The 20,429-nt window shown below is 38.7% G+C and overlaps 1 non-coding gene across 1 annotated transcript; it reads left to right on the top strand.

Annotated features, from left to right (window-relative positions):
• Positions 1–6,722: 6,722 nt before the first annotated feature.
• LOC141715642 (small nucleolar RNA R71) lies at positions 6,723–6,829 on the top strand. The gene has a single exon (XR_012572397.1). It is a non-coding gene; the product is annotated as a small nucleolar RNA R71 (small nucleolar RNA).
• The last annotated feature ends 13,600 nt before the right edge of the window (positions 6,830–20,429 follow it).

Raw genomic sequence — 20,429 nt, 5'->3', positions numbered from 1 at the left:
CAATCTAGTCCTTAAGCATTCTCTAAGATTTAGTGAAAATACAAGTGCTTCTAGCATGCATATCAACCTACACAACTTAATATCACTTTAATGCTATCACTACACTCGCATCAATATCACAATTCAGTCGATAAATCATTGCAAAAGGGATCATGGTATATGCATGAGCTATATGATATGACAAACAAATAAAGCTATATATAAAAAAAAACTATATGGCAAAAATTATGCAACTATATGAACTAACTATCATGAATATGCAGCTATATGACACACACAAAATATTCCTTAACTACCACCCCCAAACTTAAAATCTTCACTGTCCCCAGTGAAGGTAGTAGAAAGGAACACAGGGTATACCTACTCGGAGTCATCATCATCACCCTCAGTGGGTGGAGTATCAGGCGGCGGGTATGCAGAGTCCTCACCAAAAATTGGCCACTGGATATCAGCTCCAAGGCCTCGAAAAGCAGTCCCTAACGCAAGAGTGAGCTCCTGAGCAAACCTGCTCTGCGTCTCATACATGGCATCCATCCGCCGTGAAAGCCTCCTATACTGGGCATCACCCATCCCAGCACCCTCCCGAGCTCTCGAAGAACCAGCCTCACCACGCCCTGGCCTGGCCATAGTAGCACCTCGTACTAGACGCCCTCCTGGAAGACGATAACCCAGCCCATGCTCCTCAGGCTCACCACCGGTCCACTCCTGCATCCCATTCAGAGTGCCAGAATCTATCGGAGCTGCTGGCAACTGCAACTGCTCATGAGCCGGCCAGTTCACTCCTACTGCTCGGCATAGCTTTGTAACCGTGGATGCATAAGGGATGTTCATATGCTTTGCTCCCCTCAAAAACTTCAGAATTCCTTGGTAGATAAACTCACCAAGGTCCACATAGTGTTCCTCATTCAGAATTCCCCACAACAACTGTGCTCTCTCAACTGTGACCTCGTGTGCATGTGAAGAAGGCAAAATATTAGCACATATAAATGCATTCCATGCACGGGCATACCTGTTCATGGCGATCGCTGGAAAGTGACGATACTCATTATTGGCTGGACTGCGGTTCCAAACTGTGCCCGGTCGACAGAGAGTCGCACAAATCAAATCCAAGTCAAAATCCTCAGCAGTCTTTTCATTCCAGTTCTCCTCCTCGGGCTTTCTCTCTCGCTGTCCAATCACACGGCGAATCGCCGCAGGATGATAATCAACCGTCAGCCCACGAACTACAGAAAACCCATTCTTTTCAGCCTTCGCGTTCGCGTAGAACTCGCGAACAACACTCATCGGTACTGCTTCGGGCGACTCACAAAAAGCTATCCACCCCTTCTCTGCAATCATGGGAAATAACTCACCATCCCTCCCTGATGGTAAAAACCCCCTCTCCTTCAAAATCGGCTTCCCCAACAGCCTAGTGTACTCCTCCTCCGCAGCTCTGTCAGTTAACCGAGGCCTTGCAGCAGTACCCCTTGATGAATCAGCAGTAGGAACTGTGCTGCTGCTGTCAATAGTGCGTGCTCTCTTGGGTGCCATTGGTTTGTGAATAAAAGTGTGTAAGAACTAATTTTTGATGTTTATGAGAGGGTTTAAGTGTAGGAAGTTTGTGGGAGATATGTAGGATAGGTGTATGTATATATAGGGTGTGGAGTAGGTTAAATTAGATTAGGAGTGGGGTTGAGGGATAAAATCATGGGGTAATGGGAAAAGAATTCGTGGGTTTATGGGCTGTGATGGGTTTTTGTGTTTTTTTTTTTTTTTTTTTTTTCTGAACTGTAAAAAAATTTCTGGAACTCGACCCCTGCGCGGCCGCTCAGCATTTCTGCGCGGGCGCGCAGAGGGTCTCTGGAATTTTTTTTTCAGCTCCTGTTTTCTGATTTTTTTGTGTTTTTGGATAGGTTATTAACTTCTAAGGGTTCCTGTAACAAAAATTCATGGGTTGCCTCCCACGCAGCGCTTCTTTTTCGTCATTAGCTTGACGTTCCGTATCTTTCTCAAGTAGTCAACAAAATGGCACTAACCACCTCTCGGTTTGCCATGTCCCCATAGTAGTGTTTCAACCGCTGACCGTTAACCTTGAATGCTTGGTCCGAATCATTCTCAAAAATTTCCACCGCTCCATGTGGAAACACAGTTTTGACAATAAAAGGTCCAGACCACCTTGATTTCAACTTCCCAGGAAAAAGTCGGAGCCGAGAGTTGAATAACAGAACTTGTTGCCCTGGCACAAATAACTTAGGATGTAGCTTCCTATCGTGCCACCTCTTCACCTTTTCCTTATACATTTTGTTATTCTCGTACGCTTGAAGTCGAAATTCATCAAGTTTATTGAGCTGAAGCATTCTTTTCTTACCAGCTGCATCTAAATCCAGGTTCAATTTCTTCAATGCCCAGTAGGCCTTATGCTCAAGCTCCGCCGGTAGATGACATCCCTTGCCGTACACCAACTGAAACGGTGACATCCCAAGTGGATTTTTGTATGCTGTTCTGTAAGCCCAAATAGCTTCATCGAGCTTTAAAGACCAATCCTTCCTTGACGGACAAACAACCTTCTCTAGAATGCACTTTATCTCTCTGTTAGACACTTCCGCTTGACCATTTGTTTGCGGATGATAGGCAGTAGCTACTCGATGATTCACATTATAACGCTGCATCATAGAAGTGAACTTACGGTTGCAAAAATGCGATCCTTCATCACTTATGATTACCCGAGGTGTTCCAAACCTTGTGAAAATTTGCTTATGAAGAAAATTTAGCACTGCCTTTGCATCATTTGTCGGTAAAGCTTTAACTTCGACCCATTTTAAGACATAATCGACTGCCAGCAAGATGTACTGATTATTGCAAGACGAGATAAAAGGCCCCATGAAATCGATTCCCCATACATCAAAGACCTCGACTTCAAGCATCACATTTAATGGCATCTCATCCTTCCTTGACAAATTTCCCACTCTTTGGAAACGATCACACCTTAAAACAAACTGATGAGCATCCTTGAACAAGGTAGGCCAGAAAAAACCTGCTTGCAGAATACGAGCTGGCGTCTTCTCACCTCCATAGTATCCACCATAAACCGTGGAATGGCAGTCTCGTAATATCCCCTCCGTCTCACAGAACGGGATACATCTCCTGATGATCTGGTCAGCTCCCTGTCTAAACAAATATGGTTCATCCCACATATACCACTTCACCTCATGCAGAAACTTCTTCTTTTGCGTGGATGTCAAATTAGGAGGCATTATATTGCTGACAAGATAGTTTACAATATCTGCAAACCATGGTTCTTCCTCCTGAATTGCAAACAACTGCTCATCCGGAAAAGATTCATTGATTAACGTCCTATCTTGTGAAGTAGAATCGGGATTCTCCAACCTAGAGAGATGGTCAGCTACTTGATTCTCAGTACCTTTTCTATCTTTGATCTCTAACTCAAATTCTTGAAGTAAAAGCACCCAACGAATGAGTCTTGGCTTCGAATCCTTCTTAGAAACCAGATAGCGAATAGCTGCATGATCAGTGAATACTGTCACTTTCGTACCAAGCAGATAAGATCGAAATTTCTCAAAGCCAAATACTATAGCCAAAAGCTCCTTCTCAGTAGTGGTGTAGTTCAATTGGGCCCCATTTAAAGTCTTACTCGCATAGTAAACCACATGGAAGAGATTTTTCTTGCGCTGTCCCAGAACTGCACCTACCGCATAATCACTCGCATCACACATCATCTCAAACGGTTCTGTCCAATCTGGTGCTGTAATAACTGATGCCGTGATTAAACTCTCCTTGAGAGTCTCGAATGCTGCCAAACATTCATCATCAAATTTGAAAGGCACCTCTTTCTCAAGCAAATTGCACAACGACTTAGATATCTTTGAAAAGTCCTTGATGAATCGCCGATAAAAACCCGCATGACCGAGAAAACTACGGATTCCTTTCACCGAATTAGGTGGGGGAAGATTTTCAATGACTCCCACCTTGGCCTTGTCCACCTCCAGACCCTTGCTAGAGACCTTATGCCCAAGGATAATGCCTTCACGCACCATAAAATGACATTTCTCCCAATTAAGCACCAAATTAGTTTCCACGCATCTTTTGAGTACGGCGCGCAGATTATTCAAACATTCATCATATGAGTGTCCAAAGACAGAGAAGTCATCCATGAACACCTCGATGTTATTTCCAATCATGTCAGAGAATATAGCCATCATACATCTCTGAAAGGTGGCCGGGGCGCCACATAACCCAAACGAAACTCTACGAAAAGCAAATGTGCCAAATGGACAGGTGAAGGTAGTCTTTTCCTGATCCTCTGGTGCAATACAAATCTGATTATACCCGGAATAACCATCCAGAAGACAAAAATACTCATGTCCCGCCAATCTGTCAAGCATTTGATCAATAAATGGAAGAGGAAAGTGATCCTTTCTTGTGGCTTTGTTCAATTTCCTGTAATCCATGCATACTCTCCATCCTGTAACTGTTCGAGTAGGGATGAGCTCATTCTTTTCATTTGCTACCACAGTGATACCTCCTTTCTTAGGAACACATTGTACGGGGCTCACCCACAAGCTGTCAGAAATAGGATAAATGATGCCCGCGTCTAGCCATTTCAGAATTTCTTTCTTCACCACCTCCTTCATGATGGGATTCAGTCTTCGTTGCTGTTCCACAGTTGGCTTACTACCTTCCTCTAGCAGAATTTTATGTATACAATATGAAGGACTTATCTCCTTGATGTCTGCTATGGTCCATCCTATAGCCGATTTGAATTCTCTCAAAATCCTTAAGAGCTTGTCTTCCTCACTACCTGAAAGGTCAGCTGAAATAATAATAGGTAATGTAGATGAATCACCTAAAAAAGCATACCTCAAGTGTTCAGGTAAGGGTTTGAGCTCTAAGGTAGGTGCTTCCTCTATTGATGGTTTGAGCTTCCCTTCAGCGTTCTTGAGGTCAGAAGTACCAAGAGATTCAAATGGTATGTCCAGCTTTCGCTTCCAGGGCGAAGCGTTCAGATATTGTAATTGCTCGTTGCTATCTTCATCATCACTGTCAAATTCCCCCACTAAGGCCTTTTCCAATGCATCAGACATTAGCATGTGCTCGAGTTCCGAAGTAACTGTGGAATCAATCACATCCACTTTTAAGCACTCCTCATCTTCTGTAGGGAATTTCATTGCCTTGAATACGTTGAAGGTCACATCCTGATCTTGGACCCGCATAGTAAGTTCACCTTTTTGCACATCTATCAAGGTACGGCCAGTAGCCAAGAAAGGCCTCCCCAAGATTATGGGAATCTTCTTATCTTCCTCAAAATCCAGAATAACAAAATCTGCAGGAAAGAAGAGCTTATCCACCTTGACGACACATCCTCAACTATGCCCCTTGGGTAAGTAATGGAACAGTCAGCCAATTGTAGCGACATGTATGTGGGTTTTGGATCAGGCAGATCCAGCTTTTTAAAGATCGACAAGGGCATCAGATTAATGTTTGCTCCCAAATCACAAAGGCACTTGTCAAAAGTTAGATTGGCAATGGTGCAAGGAATGGTGAAGCTTCCTGGATCTTTCAGTTTTGGTGGTAACTTTTGCTGCAGAACAGCGCTGCATTCTTCCGTGAGAGCAACGGTTTCAAGGTCATCCAGTTTCACCTTTCTTGAAAGAATAGTCTTCATAAACTTCGCATAACTAGGCATTTGTTCCAGAGCCTCAGCGAAAGGTATATTGATGTGAAGTTTCTTGAACACCTCCAGAAACTTCCCGAACTGTCTATCCAGCTTTTGTTGCTGCAATCTCTTAGGGAAAGGTGGTGGAGGATAGAGCTGTTTCTCCCCTGTATTAGCCTCAGGCAGAGTGTGTTCAACAGTAGTCTTCCTTGGTTCCGTCGCTTTCTCCTTTTGCTTAAATTCTTCATCTCTAACTTCAGCTTCGACTTCTTTTGCCTTTTCAGCATCAGCTACTTTTCCAGACCTTAAGGTAATAGCCTTGACTTGCTCTTTAGCTTCCTTCCTGCCTGGTACTTCCGTGTCACTGGGAAGAGTGCCAGGTTGACGATTGAGCACTGCATTGGCTAATTGACCGATTTGATTTTCCAAGGTCTTGATAGAAACCGCCTGACTCTTGCACAACAGCTTAAGTTCCTCAAAATCAGCACTAGTAGGTTCAGCTGCACTTCCCTGTTGAGGATATGATTGCCTTGTAGCATACTGCTGTGGTTGCTGGAATCCAGATGGGTTAAACTGTTTACTTACTCCTTGCTGATATGGTGGCTGAATAGCATTCTTATTATTTCCCCAGCTGAAATTTGGATGATTTCTGTTGTTAGGATGATAGGTCGCTGGCACAGGCTGCTGTTGTCGCTGATAATTATTCACATATTGAACAGATTCGTTGACAAGAGAACACTGATCCGTAGCATGAGAACCTGCACAAAGCTCACAAACCATAGCTATTTGATTAACTCCATACGTAGCCAGAGAATCAACCTTCATTGATAGCGCTTGGAGCTGGGCTGCAATAGCGGTGGCTGCATCAACTTCCAGAATACCTGCGACCTTGCCTGACGTCATCCTCTGAGTTGGGTTTTGATGCTCATTTGCAGCCATCGTCTCGATAAGATTATACGCCTCAGTATAGCTTTTAGCCCATAAGGCGCCTCCAGCTGCTGCATCGAGCATGGGCCGAGATTGGGCCCCCAAACCATTATAAAAACCAGTGATTACCATCCAATCCGGCATTCCATGATGTGGACATTTTCTCAACATTTCCTTGTAGCGTTCCCAAGCCTCGCACATAGATTCTGTAGGTTGCTGCGCAAACTGAGTAAGAGCACTCCTCATAGCAGCAGTCTTTGCCATTGGATAAAACTTCACCAGAAACTTTTGCGCAAGATCTTGCCACGTAGTGATGGACCCAGCTGGTTCCGAATGTAACCAGTCTTTAGCCTTATCCCTCAGTGAGAATGGGAAAAGCCTCAACTTGATAGCCTCATCAGTCACGCCATTATACTTAAAAGTGCTGCATATCTTGACAAAATTCCTTATGTGCATGTTGGGGTCTTCAGTTGCCGCTCCTCCAAAAGAAACAGAATTCTGCACCATCTGAATAGTGCCCGGCTTGATTTCAATGGTGTTAGCTTGAATAGCCGGATGAAGGATGCTTGACTGAATGTCATCAATTTTAGGCCGAGAAAAATCCATAAGAGCTGGATCAGCTTGTTCAATACGATCTCCCATGTTTACTGGTTCTTTCTGCTCAGTTCCTGAATCCGAATCCTCAAAATCTAACTTCTCCGGTGTATCAAGAACTTCGTCTTTCTCCTCAGCTGTATCTAAGGTCCTCTTGCGAGCACGAGAACGAGTTTGCATAAACGCTTGCTAAAGTACCTGAAACACAACCGAAAAGAGTAATTAACTACTATGTCCTAATCACTGAGTCCTAATGACCAATGATGGTAAGTACATAAACTAAACAAATACGCCGAGTCCCCGGCAGCGGCGCCAAAAACTTGTTAGGGCGAAATCACGCACTAATATTCACGCAAGTATACGCGTTCGCAAGTAATATATAATACTTTCTAGTTCGTTCCCTCAGAGACTCAGACTAATTTATTGTCTAATTTAACTCACTCACCAATGTATGATTACTTCTCAATGTTAAGATAATAACACTTAAAATTGTTGATTAAATATTAACTATAATTAACTACTTAATTAACCACTTAACTAACACTTCAAATTATCAAATATAAAACACTCATGAGATCACAACTTCATTATTACTTCCTTCTATAGCCATTGTTATTACCTTTAGCATGTGACAGTGATGATATTAATCGAATAACACGAAACTGATAAAAGCCAACTTTCATTGTACTAATACCATTCTACCAAACATCCACAATTAAGATAGAAGTTGAATAGTCATCAATTATGTTGAGTTCCTATATGTCTACAGAAATTGACAACACAACGATTTAAGCACAAGTTATCCCTTTTTGATTACATAGGGCAAATAAAACTGTTAGAGTTACCCACTAATCATGCACAACGTACATGAACCTATGCTAGCATGGCAAGTTCTAAATCTCAAGATCCACTGTCGCTTCACAAGAGATTAACACCCTATCTTATATGTTCGCGACGCACATAAGACGAATACGCACAACCAATACTAGATATCATACAATCATCACATACTAAAGTAATAAACAATTAACTAAAGAATTCCATAATAAATCCATTGCAACCCCATGATCACGATTAGCCCATAATAGAACTTATCGCCATCATGGGTTCATATGAAATCATGATAAACAAACACAAGAAAATAATAACTAAACTGATTATATTAAAACAGAGTACGTCACAAGAGTAAATAAGTCAAAGCAAGAAAACTAGCATCCAACGTTACAACAAAACAAGAATCACAAGAGTATATGCTTCCGCTTCGTTGCTGTGTGCTAAATCGGTCTTCTTCCTTATCTCCTTCGCTTCTTGCGCAAAAACACAATCTAAAACATAATCTCCTCTCTTAATTCTCTGTGAAAATGTCTCAAATCTACCTATATAATAGTCCCATGAAACTCAGATTACATAGAAGTTGGAAGCCAAACAGAAGTAGAAGTCTAAAATAATTCAGCTTTTTCCCCGACCCTGCGCGGCCGCTCAGCATTTCTGCGCGGGCGCGCAAGGCTGCTGCGTGGCCGCTCAGCATTTCTGCGCGGGCGCGCAGGACCCTACTGGAAAAATTCCAGGTTTGCCCCGTTTCTTCGCCGTAATCTGCCCGTTCTTTTCCTCTCGCAATGGTGAACACATGCCAAGGCTTATTCTTGATGATTCCTCCTCCGAAATGCAACTAATACCCTGAAATGCATAAATACTAGAAAAACACATCAAATATACAAAATACTTGATTTCAAGACACCAATTTAAGCCATTTTAAGACGTTCTAAGTGGTATAAAATGCCACTTATCAGGGTTCGACCCGGTTTCCAACCCGGTTTCGACCCGGGTTTGATCCTAAAAACCCTAATCTGAAACCCTGAAACATGTTTCTGATATATTATTTATTTGTTATATTTTTTAAAATCAGAAAAAAATTTTTAGTAATTCTAATAATTAATTAAAAATCAGTTTTAAATTCTGAAAATTATTATAATTAATTTCTAAATTATCTTATTAATTTATAAATTCAAATTTAATTATTTAATTACTTATTTAATTATTTATCTAATTATTTATTAGTTATCTAATTAATTAATAATTAGGTAATTAATTAATAATTAGGTAATTAATTAATAAATAAGGATTAAATAATATGATTAATAATCCGATAATTAGTTAATATTACGAGTAACTCGTATTTATACGAGTAGTGATTCGACAATTAAAATTATTATTCGAGTGATAATTATTCGATGAATGTCGTAATAATTGTTTGTAGCGTATAATTAAATACAGATTAATAAATCGTACAAGTTATAATAATAATGATAGTTCGATAGTATTCGAGAATAGTGAGTAGCTCGTATTTATACGAGTAGTTAATCGTGGAGTTAGATTATAATTCGAGAAGTTAGTATTTATTCGATAAATAGCGTATCAGTTAGTTGTATCGATTGTTTATTTATAAATAATCGATCTAATCGAATAAGTAATAATAATTTGTAAATAATTGTAATAAATAGTAATTAATCCTAATAATTAGGGATTAATTATTTTAAAATACAATAATTATTAATTATTAAATCTTGTTTAATTCATAATAATTAAACCGTTAGTCCGATTTGAGCGAAACGAGGACCCCTAGACTCAGAAAAATGAAACGAATCCAATAAAAATAATTGTAAGTTATAATTTCTTTCCGAAGAGAGTGGTCTTATGATAATTAATTGTTCATAGGCCCTATTAGGGGTAGAATCGAGTCGAATAAATCCCGAAAATTTGTAATAAAATCAGATAGGGTTAGTTATTATAAATATGAGTCTAGTATCAATTCTAAAAATAATTATAAGTCTAAAAATTAATTATTTGCTTTATGTGCTATGTGCTTTACGCGGTTATGTGAACCTTACGTGCTATATAATTATATGTGTCTATATGGGAGTCAGATAGAAACGCATGGGTAGACTGATAAGGTTACGTGGTATCAATTCGAGATACACGTATATAGTAAGTTATCTAAACGATTATCTTTCTATGATTGGTTCAGTGTCAGCAAGGCAGAGCAAGCTAGAGACCGAAGGTGGTGAGTTGAACCAGGTTAAGTATGCGCAAGGCAAGTTTTCCCCTATTCTAAATTCAGAATAGTGAATTATATCTCATTTTCCCATATCAGTTATCTTTGATAATTTTTGTTCATATACACTGTTACGAAATTATTGAATCTTGTTTCTACTACATTTTGATTCTTGATTCCTCCCAAATTATTGAATCATTTATTCGGATTCCTATACTTTTACCCTTGTTACATATACTTTGATATATCCTGGTATTGGGATACATCAAAAGCATTCTGATTGTTCCGGATGCTAAGCTTTGGACTGGATGGTTACGATACGGACTGGGTTTTACCCAGACCTTTAATTAATAGGCCATAGTTGCCTGAGTACTCCTTATGTTGGTTGGGTCTATGCAGTTGGGTATAGATCTGCACTGTATCTTGACTGATCAGCAGGTTATAGTGCATATGTTGGTTCTTGTTTCCAGTCTTGTTCAGTTGGCACTCGCCAGTGTTGGCAAATTATTATCCTATACAGATACAGATGGTTGTTCCAAACCAGCAGCTTATTGGTTCACTTATTTCTCTCTCTTTATACTATACATATATATTGTTGCAGGCTTGTTGAGCAATTTTGGCTCATCCCTTTTTATTGTTACTCCTATTGTTTTACAGTTAAGGTAGAGAATGAAACCCATCAGGACCCGCATAGTCAAGAAGCGAGTCAAGCAGCGGGACCCTCTTATACCAAGAGTGTTCCTTCCTATTCCCGAAGAGAGCTTTTAGTAACCAGATCAGGTGTAACAGGATAAGTAGTAATGTTGGGTTGAATAAAAGTTTTGTGTAGTTTGAATAAAAGTTGTGTGGTGAGAATGTAGATAGAATAAAGTTTTGTAACAAAGAGAGTTCTTGAGACAGATTGTTTTATTTGGGTTTGTAATAAAGTTAGTGTGTGGTTCTTGTTTTCAACTCTTAACCTTAAAAGATCCTGAGTAGCAGTAGTTCGGGGTAATTATCATATTTATATTCCGCTTGTGCAGGTTTAGTTTATAGTTGTTATTAATAATGCCCCAAATCTATACCCCGGATTTGGAGGGTGTTATAGTATGTGACCGTGTTGTCACTGTCAACATATATTTGAATTGATCATCCGTCGGGTACTTTCTTGACATCTGTCGGGTAGCTTTGTTGTTCATCTGTCGGGTAGCTTTATTGATCATCTGTCGGGTAGCTATTTGACACTTGACTCCATTTCACTTATGCAGAATTACAAGACATCTTATATTTACAATTAATCAACCTATTCTGCATATCTCCTAGTAGTCAACATGACTCATATGCCACTACAGAATCTACACAAAGTTGTTTGCAGAAATGTGCTACACTATTTATTGTTACATAAGCTACTCACCCGGTGGATATCAATTAGTCATCTGTTGGGACTATATTGGGTCATTCGTCGGGACTATAATTGATCATCCATTGGGTGCTACAAAATTCACTAAGTTAAATGTACTAAGGTGTTTTGTTTAGCTTATCATCAGGTACACAACATATTCCTAACAATCTCCCCCAATTTATGTCTACTGGAATTGTAGCCATAAATTAAGAGAAACTTGATGATAACAAAACATCCTAAAAATACAGACTGAAAAATAGTAGATAAAACTGATAAGTGCTACAATTTACTGAAAATTGAACAATGCAAAGTACACAAAGAAATTGCTCACAATAATTATCAAGGTGCTCCTCTAGTCTGAGCAGATAGATCTATTTCCTTGATTTTATGGATTTCTTTTCAAGCCTTCTGTTGTTTTCTTCAATTTAATTCTGGAATTGTCTGTGGAATTCAAGTTCATCAGCTTCTGAGAGATTTAACATTTCCTGCATTTCCAAAAGAGTCTCATTGCTAGAGATACTCAATTGGTCCTCCAATCTGAAGAATCTTCTAGCTCCTTTTTCATCCCTGAATTCCATCAACCAATAGGGCCTCAGATGCACTCTTTTTCCTATGAAGGGAATTGACAGAGTTTTTAGTAGTGCATCTTTGGCTCTATTACTCCTTAGTTCCTCAATCTTCTTTAGAACTAGTCTTCTTCCAGTCACATTATAACCAAAATTCTTTTTGAATGTAGAGTAGACTTTTATTAGCACAGATTGGCTTTCTAGAAGAATCCTGTGAAGTGGCCATATGATCTCTCTTCCTCCCTTGTATTTGAATACCAGCCTTTCAGGGAGATGTTTGTGAGCATCAATTCCTCTAACTTCTTCCAATTCATCTAAGTAGAGGTTTATATCAGAAAACTCCTTGATGTCACAGATGTACAACATGTCTCCCTTGTTGACTGTAGATTGAGCTTTGATTGAGATCTTGGATCTGAGAGTCACATGCTTCACTTTCTTGATTGCTCTAGTCTTTATCTTCTTTAGCTTGTTGAAGATTGGAAAGTTTAGTTCAGGAATTGGCAAACTATCCCAGTCTACTGGCTCATCCTTAGGAATTATGGGCTCACCATGAATATTCCTTGTTGGATCCACCACTTTGAATTCTTCAAATACCACAGAGGGTTTTGATGTTTGATTTGTAGTTGTAGGCTTCTTGGGAATAAAGTCTTCTTTTTCCTCATCACTGAAGTCCAATTTTCTCTTGATTCTTTGCTCGTACCTTGGTTTCTTTGTCTGTTGAGGTTCAACGTACACTTTCTGATTTTGAGGTTCAGTAATTACAGATGGTTGTGCAGAGATCTCAGTTGTAGTCTTCACAGCTTGAAGTTTGGCTAAGATAGCAGCTGGCTCCTTCTTTTGTTTGAGCTTCTTAGCATCTAAGGAAACTTGCTTCTTTTCTTGACTTATTCTCTCTTTCTCTTCCTTTTTGGCTTCTACAAACTGAGGGTGTCCAACTACCACACATATATCTTTACCATTTCAGTAGATCTTTGTAATTCTCTTTTTAAGTGCTGAATCTGCTGGATCCTTGTAAAATGCAATTGACCTAACCAATAGCTTCTTCTCATCTGGCCTAGGTGTCTCATACACAGTATCCATAGGATTTTTGTCTGATAACTTAGAGTAGTTTCTTTTAGGCTTCATGATGAAATTTGCTTTTGGAGATTTTATGCAGGAAGTTTGACCCTTTTCCAGATAGTTCATACTTATGTCATTCACAGATATTTTCATGACTTGAGAGTGATGACTGAAGACTTTATCTGGTTTCTGAATTGGCCCAAACTTTTGTTGTATATTTGCATCTATCTTTCTCCATTTTTCTTTTAGTTCCTTCTCTATAGCTGTAACATCAAGCATCTTAGGATTTGACTTTGACTCAAGCTTTTCAGCTGCTATTTGGATTAAATCAATGCTATCTAACACTAGTGGCTTTGTGAAAGCAATTGTTGGCACAATCACTTTGCTGACTTGTATGTTAAGCTGAAGCTCCCCCTTACTTAAGCTTTTCTCCCCCTTTTTGTTATCATCAAGTAGAGTGGAGGATGAAGATTGTGCAGTCACTAGTTGTTGTAGCAGTTGAGTTTGTTGAGCTTTATGTAGATGTATAGATGTTAAAGAAGCTTCCATTGTAGTCATTCTAATATCCAATGGATCTATCTTTGTGGTAATATCAGAATTCTTCCTGAGTCGTCTCTTAATATCAAGCATTGTAGCTTCTAGAAGTTTAGAATCCAACCTTTCAGAAATGTCCTTTTTCATTTGATCAATTTCACCTTTGATAGAAGTGACATCCTGAGTGTGTTAAAAACCTTGGATTTGTTATAATCGAAAAGAATCAAGGTGTGCTTGTAGGAGCTTCTTGGTGCTGGCATTTGTTGTGGATTGAAGAGAAGAGTGTGTCTGACTTATAAGTTGAATGAGGGTGGTCTTGAAATAGTGGTCATCACATTGCTTTGAAAATGCCCAGGCTGGCATACCAGATCTGGAACTAGGGCCTACTTCTCCCTATGTCCAGTGACCCCTCTTCACTTGCATCACCAAAGAAATCAGCAGATTCCCCAGTCCCATAGTCAACATCATCATCAGCTCTAGGTGGCATAGCTGTGATGGCATCCTTAGCTCTTTGCATTGACTGGATAGTGTGCACCAAGTTCAGTATTCTTTCTGCATGTTCATTGCCCTGTCCAGCCAAAATTTAATATGCTGGAACATGATGAGTAAATGCCTCAACATCCAAAGAGATGGAACTTATAGCAGCTTGATTATGCTAAGATAGTCTCTCAATGTCTGCATCATTGGCATTCATTGACTCACTAGCAATGATATCCACCCTTATTCCTCCTGTACTTGCATTTCTCTCAATTTCTCTCTCTTTTTGCATCAAGGGCTCCCCTTGGCTCCCCACCCTCACACCCTCACCTTCACCATCTAAGGTGGGACTCCTCTCACTCACTTTTGCCAGTCCTGAAGAAATGGACTGCATTTGTTCACTCTTTTTCTCTCCTTTTTTCCTGGAAGCAACCCAGACTCTCACTCAAATCACTCCATTCTCTCAGTCCTAAGAGTGATTGTACTACTACTAAGTCTTCTGCACTTTTAAGAATTGAAGAAATTTGAAGTTGTGCAGAGACACCCGACGGATGATGAATATCCATCGGGTTAGTAGTATGGCTATCTGACGGATGACTGCTGTTAGGCTTATCCATCGGGATATAATCACTACTCGACGGATGATGAATATCCATCGGGATAGTAGAAATGAAAGAGTTTGGAGTGGAGACTATTGTAGACTCTGTGCAGATTTAAGAAAATTTTGGCACAGATATTTCAACAGTCTCAGAAAGGAATGGTAAATGAGCCAACAAATCATCTAAAAGATGATGCTCGCTTACTTGGGTTTTTGGCTTCTCTGAGAGAGTTAAAGATGGAGAATTTGGAAGTGATGTATTGATCATATTAACATCCAGTGAGTGTGTGGAAGAATTTGGTGTATCAGGTGCTTCAATTATGAGAGATTTTGGCTGTGACTCCACATTTATTGGAACCACATCAATCTGACTTTGAGAAGGTGCAGTGACTGGGTCTTTAGCACCAGTTTGCACTAAGTATGTTCCCTGTGCATCCCCAAGGGTTTTTGGTTTCTTCTTTCTGATATAGGTTTGAGGTGAGCTTGTGTCCCTTACCCTCTTGGCCTGTGCTCTTGGCTGAGAGTTTTGTTCAAGAGTCACATCCTTTTGGGAGGATGCAACTAGTAATGAGCTTAAATCCTTTTTAAGCACTGCAGTTTGTTGACAAACTGCAGTGTGGCTAGGCTGGGAAACACTCACCTCTCCAACCTTATTCTTAAGGCTTCTTTGATTTTCACCATGTCCCTCACCTTTCTTAATCTCCTTCACACTCCCCTCTTTAGGTTTAGTAGATTTTACAACTGATTTCTTTTGAAAGAAATTGAAGGGGGCTTTCTTAGCTTTGGATTTTGGAATTTTTGTTTGGGCAGCTTGGGTAGGCATCTGTTTGGTCATTGGCACAGATGCCATAGCTACACTAGAAGGTAAAAAATGTGTGAGGTTGGAAGAGTAGAGACGGAAGAAATTTTCTCACTTACCTGAGGTCTCTCTATTAGTGGAAAATAGAATAAGGGTACCTCCTTGTGATGATTTGCTCTATTTAAATATGCAATAATCCTTCTGTCTTGAACCAACAATTCAGCTTGTTGGTTGGGTTCTCAAACACAATATTCTCAATAAGATGGTTAGCAAGCATCATAAAGAATCTAGCATAGTAGACACTTTTACTTCTCTTATTAAGTTCTCCTAACTTAAAGCCTAACTCAAACAGAACCAAGTCACTGAAATTGAAGTACTTATCAGTAACTAGCATGTAAAGCATGGATATATTGATAGAGTCAAAATTTCTAACCTTACCGGAAAACACTTTAGTTACCACATCACACAGATAACTCCATTATTTCCTAAGACCCAACCTTCTAATTTCACTTAATTTAGAGGTAGTGAGTGCATAGCCCATAGAGTTAAGCATGTTAACAATATCAGTGTCTGTGTGTGGAGTGGTAACATTGTTTTCAGGGATTTTAAAGCATGCTTTGACAATATCACTATTTATGCAAAATTGCTTACCTTTTAGAGTGAAAGTGATGGTCTTGTCTGTTGAGTTATAAACTGCAGTTGTCCATATCTCTTCTACGACCTTACAGTAAATAGTGGGTGATTCCAACATGGCATAGTTGAGTTTGCAGTTCTTCACAAAATCCATCATTTTGTGATAGTCACCAGACTGTTGAATCTCCTTGTTTACTAAAGCTGAGAAGTTGTTTTTCTCATAAATGTAATTGGTTTGAGACATGATTTTCACTACAGGTGCCATTGCTAAAGATTTGGAAGTTTGCAGAGAGAGAGAGTTTGCTTTTGAGAAGAAAGAAATTAGAGCAATTGAATCTTGAGAATGATAAAAGAAAAGATTGAAAATGAATTTAACTTTTATACTATCTCAGAGATAAACTGACAAAAATAATAAAGTGAAATAAAGGACCAATAAAAATTTCCCAAAATAGCCGTTTAAAAAATGAATGAACTGTAAAAATTCCATCACTTATCCGTCGTGTCATGCTTACAAACTGTAAGTATACTCGATGGATAAAGCTCAGAGAATTAAAGGCTAGAATTGTGATAATTTGACGGATGAGGATAAATCAGTTATCCGTCGAGTTATAAAATTTTCCAGAAAAATAATTGATTTTTTTATAGACAAATTGTAATCCGACGGATGATCAAACTCGATGGATAAAGAGCATCCGTCGGGATGTAAATTTTGACTTAGCCAAAATTTCATCAAAATAGAAAAATCAATTAAATTTCTGGCTGCTTAACAACTTGCAAAATATCTGAAATGATTCAAGAATAATTGAGCATACCTAACTCACTTACCAACCTTGAAAATGTGGATTCATCAAGTGGCTTGGTAAATATATCTGTAAGCTATTTTTCACTTGGAACAAAATACAGTTCCACAATACCATTAATCACATGTTCCCTTATGAAGTGGTACTTAATGTCTATGTGCTTTGTTCTTGAATATTGTACTGGATTTTCAGTGATGGCAATTGCACTTGTGTTATCACAGAAAATAGGAATCCTATCCACTTGTAGACCATAGTCCAATAATTGGTTTTTCATCCACAAAATTTATGCACAATAACCACCAGCAACAATATATTCAGCTTCAGCTGTAGAAGTAGAAACTGAATTTTGCTTTTTACTGAACCTTATTCCCTAGAAATTGACAGGTTCCTGTTGTACTTTTTCTGTCTATTTTACAACCTGTATAATCTGCATCTGAATAACCAGTTAGATCAAAACTAAAATCTCTAGGGTACTAAATGCCAAGTTTTGGTGTTCCTTTGAGATATCTAAAAATTCTCTTAATAGCTACTAAATGAGATTCTCTAGGATCAGCCTGAAATCTAGCAGAAAGACAAGTAGCAAACATTATATCTGGTCTACTAGCTGTTAAGTACAGAAGTGAGCCAACCATGCCCCTATAGCTTGAAATATCCACAGACTTTTCAATAGTGTTTAATTCAAGCTTAGTTACAGTGACCATGGGAGTTTTTGCAGATGTACAATCCATTAGTTCAAACTTCTTTAAAAGATCATGAATGTATTTAGTTTGACTAATGAATATTCCATCACTAACTTGCTTAACTTGCAAACCAAGAAAGTAAGTTAGTTCTCCCATCATGCTCATTTCATACTTACTTTGCATCAATTTGGCAAACTTTTTGCAAAGTTTTTCATCTGTAGAACCAAATATAATATCATCTACATAAATTTGAACAAGTATACTAGAGCCATTAACATTTCTAAAGAATAAACTTTTATCAACAGTACCTCTTGTGAAGTGATTTTCCAAAAGAAACTTTGATAAAATGTCATACCAGGCTCTAGGTGTTTGCTTCAGTCCATAAAGTGCTTTCAAAAGGTAGTAAACATGATTTGGGAAATTTGGGTCTTCAAAACCAAGAGCCTGACTAACATAGACTTCCTCCTCTAAATCTCCATTCAGAAATGCACTTTTGGCATCCATTTAATAGACCTTGAAATTGGCATGAGCTGCATAGGCTAAGAAAATTCCGATGGCTTCAAGTCTTGCAACATGAGCAAAAGTTTCATCAAAATATATTCCTTTTTTTTACAATAGCCCTTAACAACCAATCTGGCTTTGTTCCTTACTACTATGCCATTTTCATCTATCTTGTTTCTGAATACCCATTTGGTGTCAATTGGATTCTTTCCTTTAGGCTTGGGTACTAGCTTCCATACCTTGTTCCTTTCAAATTGGTTTAGCTCCTCCTGCATAGCTAAAATCCTATCAGGATCCAACAAAGCTTCTTCTACCTTCTTTGGTTCTTCCTTAGATAGGAAGCTACTATATAGACATTCTTCTTGAGTTGCTCTCCTTGTTTGAACTCTAGAAGACACATCACCAATGATGAGCTCAAAGGGGTGATCTTTTGTCCATTTTCTTTGTTGAGGTAGATTAGCTCTAGATGAAAAGGCCTCATTATTGTCTTGATGTGTGACTGAGTTTTGATTATTAGAAACTCCCCCTGAGTTTGTGAATCTTTGATTTGAGAAAGGAGAATTTTCTGTAAGTGATCTATTCTGACTTTCAGCTTCCTTTGATGACCCGACAGATGGTGCATTTTGTGTTCCGACGGATGAAACTGATTGTCTCCCGACGGATAAAGCAGATTGTCTGCCGACGGATGAAGCATTTTGTAACTTGACAGATGTTGAATTTTGTGTTGTATTTGTAGTAGATTTTTCTGCATTATCCTTTGTCATTGTTTCCTGATCACTTTCATCATCACTATCATTACTAACCATCTCCACATTATCAAATTTGAGACTCTCATGAGAATCTTCATCTTGCAGTCCTTCAATCTTTTTATCATCAAACACAACATGTATTGATTCTATAACAATGTTGTTTCTTAGATTGTAGACTCTTTATGCTTTTCCCACAACATATCCAACAAAAATTCCTTCATCTGCTTTAGCATCAAACTTCCCATGTTGATCAGTCTGATTTTTCAAGATATAACATTTGCATCCAAAGACGTGAAGAAAATTTAGAGTTGGTTTCTTGTTCTTGAACAATTGGTAGGGTGTCATACACTTTGCTTGATTAATTAAGGAGATGTTCTGAGTGTAGTAAGCGGTATTCACAGCTTCAGCCCAGAAATATGTTGGTAACTTTGATTCTTCAAGTATTGTCCTTGCAGCTTCAATAAGAGATCTGTTCTTTCTTTCCACTACTCCATTTTGTTGTGGAGTTCTTGCTACTGAAAAATCATGCATTATCCCATTCTCTTCATAAAATGATCTTATCATAGAATTCTCGAACTCCGTTCTATTGTCACTCCTGATTCTTCTTACTTTAAAAGCAGGATGATTGTTGACTTGCCTTATGTGATTGATGATGATTTCACTAGCTTCATCTTTAGACTTTAGAAAATATATCCAAGAGAACTTTGAGAAATCATCCACAATTACTAGGGAAAATCTTTTCCTTGAGATGGACAACACATTGACTAGTCCAAATAAATCCATGTGTAACAATTGTAAAGGTTCTTCAATTGTTGAATCAAGCTTCTTTCGCAATGATGCTTTAATCTGCTTTCCCTTTTGGCAGGCATCACACAATCCATCCTTAGAAAACTCCACTTGAGGAATTCCTCTTACCAGTTCTTTCTTGACAAGCTCATTCATGGTCTTGAAGTTTTGATGGGACAACTTCTTGTGCCACAACCAACTTTTATCTTGACTTGCTTTACTGAGAAGACAAGTGACAGATTTTGCATTAGATGAGTTAAAGTCAGCTAGATACACATTTCCTTTTCTCACACCAGTGAGAACCACTTTGTTGCTTCTTTTGTTTGTCACAACACAGGCTTCTGACTTGAAGGTTACTGAATTACCCTTATCACAAAGTTGGCTGATACTTAACAAATTATGCTTGAGACCATCCACTAGGGCAAACTCCTCAATGATGACATTGTCTTTTGAAATCAATCCATATCCCACTGTATAATTCTTGTTTTCATCTCCAACAGTAATACTTGGGCTAGCTCTCTCCTTGAACTCTATGAGTAGGGTAGAATCTCCATTCATGTGTCTTGAGCAACCACTATCTAGATACCAAAGATTCTTTCTATTTCCCTGCACACATCAAAACCAAATCAAGTTGATTTTG

Source organism: Apium graveolens, chromosome 3 (genome assembly GCF_009905375.1).
Source record: "Apium graveolens cultivar Ventura chromosome 3, ASM990537v1, whole genome shotgun sequence".
NCBI classification, from domain to species: domain Eukaryota; kingdom Viridiplantae; phylum Streptophyta; class Magnoliopsida; order Apiales; family Apiaceae; genus Apium; species Apium graveolens.
This window is presented reverse-complemented; position numbering and strand designations above follow the sequence as displayed.